At 44.4% G+C, this 7,688-nt stretch overlaps 1 pseudogene; it reads right to left on the bottom strand.

The window, feature by feature from the left end:
* Positions 1 to 2,557: 2,557 nt before the first annotated feature.
* On the bottom strand, positions 2,558 to 6,402 carry LOC115317955 (annotated as a pseudogene).
* Between the last annotated feature and the right edge of the window lie 1,286 nt (positions 6,403 to 7,688).

The following is a 7,688-nucleotide window of genomic DNA, read 5'->3' as shown; positions in this document are numbered from 1 at the left end:
TCTGACTAAATACACGTAAATCTAAGAAATATTAGGTTCCGGCAATCCTCTTAAATAAAATACGCAAACAATATTTGCTTAAATAGTCTCAAGGAAGAGTCATAAAACTATTACGGCTTTAGCCTTCTTGTTAGTCAACTCGCGGAGGAATAAAGAAGTCCCCGGAGTCGAAGAAAAAAAAAAAGGATGCTCGTTGCGACTGATCACACTGCGGCTTTTCTTTGACTCGTGCAGTCACGTTTTCTTAAAAACTTGAAACATATAAAGTCTGACATAACTTGAACAAGAAAGAAAAACCAAGCAAGAAAGACATCCAAAAAGCGAAGTCATTTCTAAAATTCGCTAAAAGTTAAAATATATCAATCCCGAACTTAAGATTGTTGATTTCAACTTTGAGGTAATTTTATTAGTTAGATGCAGCATACAACTTTGGATGTTATGTATGTAAAAAACAAAATGACAAACGTTCGGAAAAAAAAAAAAAGACACTTACCGACTTTCCAACGTAGAACTCTAAGGGCCGGTTGCACCAACGCCGCTTATCTTAACCCAAAGCGGCACTTTCCTAAGCCGGCTTAGCGCCCTAAACCGAGCTCAGGTAAGCACGGGTTTAAATTCCGGTTGCACCAACGTTAAGCCGGCTTTACAGACGCGCCCCTAGCTAAACGCTGGATTTGCGTAGGGAATCTAGGGACAAACAGAGCGAACTAGGGAACGTTCAGAGGGACGAATACGATTGGTGGAGAGGAATCACGTGATGTAAAAAAAAGAAAAAAAAAAACTGCCGCAGTAGTTGTCGTCGGCGTCTGCTTTTCGCTGTATTTCTTCGGTGAGTAACAAAGGTCGCCAAATTCAATCATTTTTTCGTTTAACTTTCAATAACAGAAGTCAAAGCTTCAAATAAACACGAATGCTCTTAACATCTGTGATTGTGTGTTTAATATCGGCTGATAACAGGTTATTTTGACAGTGGTAGTAGTTTTCGTGCTCACATTTTGAGGCGAAGGAGCCATCGGGGGCCCCAAATCTCACCGAACGCGAGAAGGACACTACTCGCTACATCGCTGAAGACAAAACATCATGGATATAAGTAGGCAGGTAAGATGACTACTAAAATCAAGTCAAACCTGAGACCGATGAAGTTCAAAACAGTGACGAACTCGCCACGGCAGCTGCGAAAATGCCCGGAAATCGTCGAATAGAAGTCGTCGAGAGGTCAGGTCACGAGACCTTGCATCGACGGTACTCGTTGCTATCAGCAAGGTGGCAGAACTGCACTGTACCGTCGTTGAACATCCGCTGCAGCCTCAAACGGACTTCAGTTTCACACTGTCGAGTTCAGAAAAAAAAAAAAACTCCCACTAGTACATCACATCGTGCCGATAAGAACAGTCGTATCTTCGCATCGCCTGCCCCAGCCTGCCCCGATACAGCAATGAACGAATCTAGCATAGTAGTCGTTACGATTTGTCGTCGCCACGAATGAAAGATATAAAGCAAAAATATTCCTAAAAAATCGCGATCACCAAAAAAGTAACGGTTATGGAACGATACAGTTTTCTGAAGCCAAGATTCTACTCGCGAGGTTAGGAAAATTCACTGAAGATTGTCTCAAAACTCAGAAAACGAAAGAAATTGAATTTTCGTCGTTCTATTACTTAAAAGCGCCACAATCTAATGCGAACGGCAGAGGTGTCGACAATCAGCTGATCGCCGAGATCATGTTTCAACGCGCTGATCGAATTGAAGGATACAAGCTGCAAGTGTAAATAAACAAGGTGGTAAATAACAATACGTTACGGTTATGCGAAAATTAGTGAGTACATACGAATAAGCTCGTTGACAGAAGAACCAACGGGAAGACAGACGTGAGCCCCGTGAGCCCCACAGACACACAGATCCGTACGTATCTCGGTTAGGGCTAACACGCCCTGAGAGTGGAGAGCCAACTTGAAAACAGGGGTCGATAAACACTTCACGCGACAATATTTTGCATCCTTGTCACAATCGAAGGTCATTTTGTCGAGACTTTCACGCTGATGTAGCCTAAAACACTTTGCACAACCAATTTCGTCCACCGCGTCGACCCAACACCTCCTAGACTATTTCAAGGCCTCCGCAGGCTCCCGTGACGTCATCGAAGTGAGATCGGCCTGGAAGCTGGCTTCACCCACTCGGTCGGGCTTCGTAATGCGAGTCTCTTCGTTCTCGGCGCTGAATTTTCGAGAATGGAACACTGACAATACGTTTTACTTCAGAAAAGCTCGTAGGAATTAATACTTTGGTTCGAGCTAGTTGGTTCATGATTATTTAAAAGGTTAAAAGCGCAAAACAAGGACGTAGAAGAAACGCACACGAAACAGAGTGGCGCTCGATGGACGTTTCAAGTCGTGTTTTGTATTTATTCTTCGAATTCTCACTTCCATGTCGCCTATATCTACGAACATTTAAGGAGTCCAGGACTCGCGCACGATTTGCGAACATATTAAATAACACAATTAAAAGCAAGAGTCCTGGCGCCCCGATTTTCACAGCCATTATTAAAACATCACAACTGTTTTTCGGGGGTACAGAATTTCACTCTTTATTTTGCAGGAATAAGCAGGAAGAACTTGGGTTTGTGGAAAAAATACAATTTCTCGGGAATAGCTTCCACAAATGAACTGATAGCACATTCATAACCGAAGTTTCAAACAAAAATATTATTACATCAACATTTCCAACAGAACAAAGCAATAAGGAAATCCTCGAAGTTCTAAACAACATACAGCAATGTCCCCAAAAACATTGTTTGCACAAATTGAAGAACAAGAAACAGAAATAAGTCGGAGCACACACACACGAAAAAAACACTTATGTGACAATAATTTCCAGGCAGCAGTCGAAATGATAGCAGACGTTATGCGCTTATGCCTGAAGCGTCTTCAGTTTCCGTTTTGCAGCTTTGGCTTCAGCAAGCATGTTGTTTTCTCGTTTGCACAAGTTATTCAACAAAGTGTTGGCAGCCGCACTTAGTACATAACCCATCACCACGTGAGGTAAATGGCCGTTTTCACAGACGTCCAGATCTTCGTTATACTCAACAAGGGGTGTTGTCAGGGACACAAGCAAATCTTTTTGCTTTTCACAAGAATAAAATTTTAACGCGTACCTTTCGCTGCTCAGTTTTTCCAGCACAATATTCATTGCCAGCACGGCATTTACCACCACGGCCTGCGGGAACTTTAGTTCACCTCTTGTTACACCAGCAATGAGCTCTTCTGCCTCAATTTCAAGAGAGCGGTTGTCAACCACAAGGTTCTCTTTACAGAATGGGCACATCAGCTTTTTCAGCGCAGCATGCGCACAGTACCCAGCCACGTATGTAATAGCTGGGAGCATGTGTTCTTTTTTTTCTACGTCAACTGCTGTCACTTCAACATCAAACTGGTTCACGGCAGCATTCACCGCATCAGTGCGGGCACATAGCGAGATGTCGTCGAACTCGGGAAGCTCAAGAACCTTCTGCAATCTGAGTTTGTGTTCCGACTCGTATATCTGGCGGATCGAGATGTGGTACTGTGCGCCGCTCAATTGTCGGTACCGTCCAAACCTATCTTCAAGGCAGTCAGACTGAAATTTACCAAGGACATACTTGAAGCCGAGTTCTTCAATGCAGTAACGCGACACCTGAACTAAAGCAAGCGATGTGTGACGAAGTGCATTGTGTGTCTCATTCGTGAGGTGGCCTGCATCATGCTTCAGGCTTTTCCAGTAGTCTAGCCACTTGACTACTTTGTTCAGGAAATCAATTTGGGGGCAAGACATTACCGTTATGGGTTCCTGAAGCTTGTCCCGAAGACGCCGACCCTTGTTTGGCGTTTTCACATTTACTATGCACCACCACATAACGATAATGTTAATAAATTCAGCTGTGCCTTTGGCATGCTGCAGTGTTGCAGCCTTGGTGCTTCTAAGTGCTGCAACAGTAAGAATGTTAAAGATCTTCAGGACAAGCTTGACATTCTGTCGCTCCAAACTCGAAGGTTTGAGTGCTTTCAAGCATAAAGTTGGCGCAAGTCGCACTAGCTCATTTCTCTCTCTCTCATGAAGCTCTACCAAGGCATTAAACGAAGCTGTCAGCACATGTGGTTGATCACCAGCAGCATTAATATCGGGAAAAAACATGCACTTGCTGCTGTTTCGCTGGTTGAGCCAGTTATTCCGTACACACTTGAGCACGTGAACAGTATCCAAAATAAAAAACAGGGACCTTGATTGGTCCGAAGGATGTTGGTACACAGTGTTAACCTTCGGAGGTTGGGAAAAAAATGACATAGCTTTGCCATTGATGGAGTTATTGTCTGAAACTACTGCAATAATTCGAAGTCCAGTTTTCTCGAGCTCATTTATCAGCTGACGAAGAAATTCATGCAACTGTTTTGCATCTATCTGTGCTACTGGCAGAATATGCACAACATCTTTGCTCGCTGACAAAAGGCTTTGGATCATGAACACATATGCTGTCTTTGCAGCAATTGTACTGTTTGCGGCCATTCCCACTACGGTTCCACCCTTATAGTCGAGGTATGGCTGAAGGTGAATCTCGTCCATGACGAGCGTTACAGTCTTCTCATGCTCGTTCATTGCAGCTACAAGTCTTTTTGCATATGAGAGAAATAAGGTACTTTGTTGCTCTGTACAAGGGTTGACAACGTAAGACGCACAAACACGCCTAATAGTGTCAGGATGGGGCAGTTTGAGCTTTGACGTGCTCCGGATGAACCTATAAGCGTGTGGGGATATTGTAAACACGAGGCTTGAAAACACAAGCAGGTCTGCAGGGTAATTCGGAGACTTGCTTAGAAGCATGTGTACCTGCTGCATTAAGAAGTTCACAATTTCCATTTGCCACTCATGAGGGACATTTTCTGATGACAGCTCCTCTAGGATTGCCACTGTCTTCTTTAAGACAATTTCTAGTCGCTGCTGATCGTTAGAGGAGTTCTTGGCAAAACCATGCACAACCTCTAAAGCTTTCTCTAGCTCCCTAATGTCGGACACACACATTGGAAAAATGAGAAGACCAACCTTGTCGAGCTGCAGGTCCCCAAAAAACGCTTTCAATGAAAGATCTGCAGAGACCGTCACTGAATAGCGCACAACTGGTGCATCTCGAGGAGCAAAGTTCAAAAAAAGCACTTGCTTGTCAGTGACCAGCTTTGTCCAGAAATCGGCCACCTGGAATTCCTTGAGAGCAGCCACGAGTTCGTCAAAGCTGCTAACGGAATTATTTCTCTGTTCGTCTTCATAAGCTTCGGTGGAGCGCGCCAGTGCTTGCTACAGGGCCTCCGCTTCAAGCCGAGCGCGCTTTTCTTCAGGACCTTCGCGGGCAGCAGGTGTGTTGCGGGACAGGTATGCAGGGCAGTTGGGGAAGATGCTAGGAGTAGCGCAGGGCTTCAGCCGCCGTAATTGAAGAGGAACTTCAAGCACTCGTCCAGTTTTTTCGTCCGTGTACGTTGTAGTAGTGGCGAAGTCACCCGGAGAAAAGTGCTTTTCACAGACCTGTAGGAAGTGCAAAAATCTCAATATAGGACAGGCGATTCGCGCACAATACCAAGACAATAAAATGGGGAGCGGTAAGTTACACGTCGCAATAATTCTAATGCGCACTTGTATAGACACAAAACTACTTTCTGTAAGTCCTCGTAATCCGTTCGGAACTATACGCGAGAGCTTGAAAACTATTCCCCGCGTCAAGGAAGAAAACGAAGACATCCTAGCTGGTAAGGTCAAGAATCATTGCAATACCCCGAACAGCAAGGGAACACGCAACAACCACGAAAATTAAACAGCGGAAGAGGAATTACTCACCACGCTGTACTTCGTTGGCGCGAAGTCTTCGCGAGGTATTGCTTTTGTCCAAGCCGTTCTTCGTTCCGCATCAGAAGGAAAGCGGTAAACCCGCACTTTCGGCCCACTCACATAGTTTGAGTTACAGTTCGGCGCACAACAGCAGCCAGGCATGTCGCGTAACCCGAGAACAAACAAGAACAAAACAGAAAGCAGCACATCAACGCCAGCGGCCAGAAACAAATGCGCCGTTACTACTGTTTATGGTTGCCAGATGTGGCAGTACGCGCCACCAAAATTCGTGCCTTCCACGATACTGCGCTCCACACGTCAACGGAATTAAGTTTCTTACGTAGCAAAAATGTAGGCATGTAAAATATTTCGTACTTAAAAGCGTCGAAAAGAATTTTTTGTTGTTACTAGTTCAATTATTCACGTTTTATAAGAATAGCTTTTTGAAACGTTTTCTAACTATTTGCGCCGGGCCACACATTATACAAAAGCCGTAAGTCGTTCCAAGCCAAGCCCGTTGTTCTCGGATTTGGACCGATCTCACAGTGATGACGTCGTGTTGTGGAAAGGGAACGTTGCGGGGCCTTGAAATAGTCTAGGAGGTGTTGGTCGACCGCGACAAACCAGCCGCCATGTTTTTAATCCAGGATTAAGAAACAACCAAAAGCAAAGCGCCCAATGTTGAGCGCTTAAGTTAAGCGTAGTTTAGTGCTAGGTTTAGCGATAAGCGAGTTTGGTGCAACAGAACGAAACCGAAACTAAGCTTAGGTTCCCGGCTAATCTCCGCTTTGCGCTAAGCGGCGTTGGTGCAACCGGCCCTAAGTGATTTGACTGAGTCTTAAAGGGACACTGACACCCCCCAAAAAATTTTTTTTATTTTTTGCCAGGCGCTTTATTATGGTGTCGGAGGACTACCCAATTAATATTTTGCAACAGAGTAGCGTATTTTTTTAATAAAGCCAAAAGACGCAACTGCTCGAAACCGAAACCGAAACCCGACGGAGGTCGGAGAAGTGGAGAGAAGAGAGTGACTGGCGGAAGTCACGTGGCTACACCCGACCGTGCGTTTTTTGTTTTTTTTCTACTCTCCGTAGCAGACGACACGACATGCGGCGTGCGATTCTTTAGCAGTTATGTTTGTTCCGCTCGTTGTTCTGTACTCCAAGATGAGTTGATTTGTACATTGAGGAGTTGGAGATGAGTAGTGAGTGCCCGTGGTGAATTTCCATGATCGGCTCCGAAAAGAATACACCCAAGATGTTGCGTGAAGAGGTGGCTCACATGTCCTGCATCCGAAAAAAAAAAAGTGGCATTGTGCGACAGAGTTTCCAAAAGATCAGCGGGATCGGGACCAATGGCTGGCTGCAATTCCTGTAGAACATTTACGGGCACCTCGGAAAGCGGACGCTACCTGATTTATATGCTCCTTGCATTTTGTAGAAAGTGATTACATTGAGTTCGCAGGTGTCAAAACGGAAATCTGATACCATTTAATTCAGCGAAGTATCGTCCACAACATTTGCTTGTTATTTTTGTTCGCTTCTTCAGTGATGATTGTAAAAAAAAGAAAAAGATATGTAAACATCAAAAAATGTTTGAAAAAACAAAAAAAAACAAAAAAACTTCACGGGGGATCGAACCCGGTCCTATCGCGTGTGAAGCCGACGCCTTCCCCACTGAGCTACTGAGGCTTTTTTTTTTTTTTCTTTATTACATGGAAGAAGAAATTATGGGATCACAACGTTGTCGTTCAGGGTACACTCTACAAAATCATACTACACATGTTAAAACTCTCTAATGTCTACAAGACTGTTAAACAGAGGCATCCAATCAGGAACTACAGT

The sequence above is a fragment of the Ixodes scapularis genome, unplaced genomic scaffold, assembly GCF_016920785.2.
Source record: "Ixodes scapularis isolate PalLabHiFi unplaced genomic scaffold, ASM1692078v2 PGA_scaffold2__306_contigs__length_199485367, whole genome shotgun sequence".
In the NCBI taxonomy this organism is placed as follows: Eukaryota; Metazoa; Arthropoda; class Arachnida; order Ixodida; family Ixodidae; genus Ixodes; species Ixodes scapularis.
This window is presented reverse-complemented; position numbering and strand designations above follow the sequence as displayed.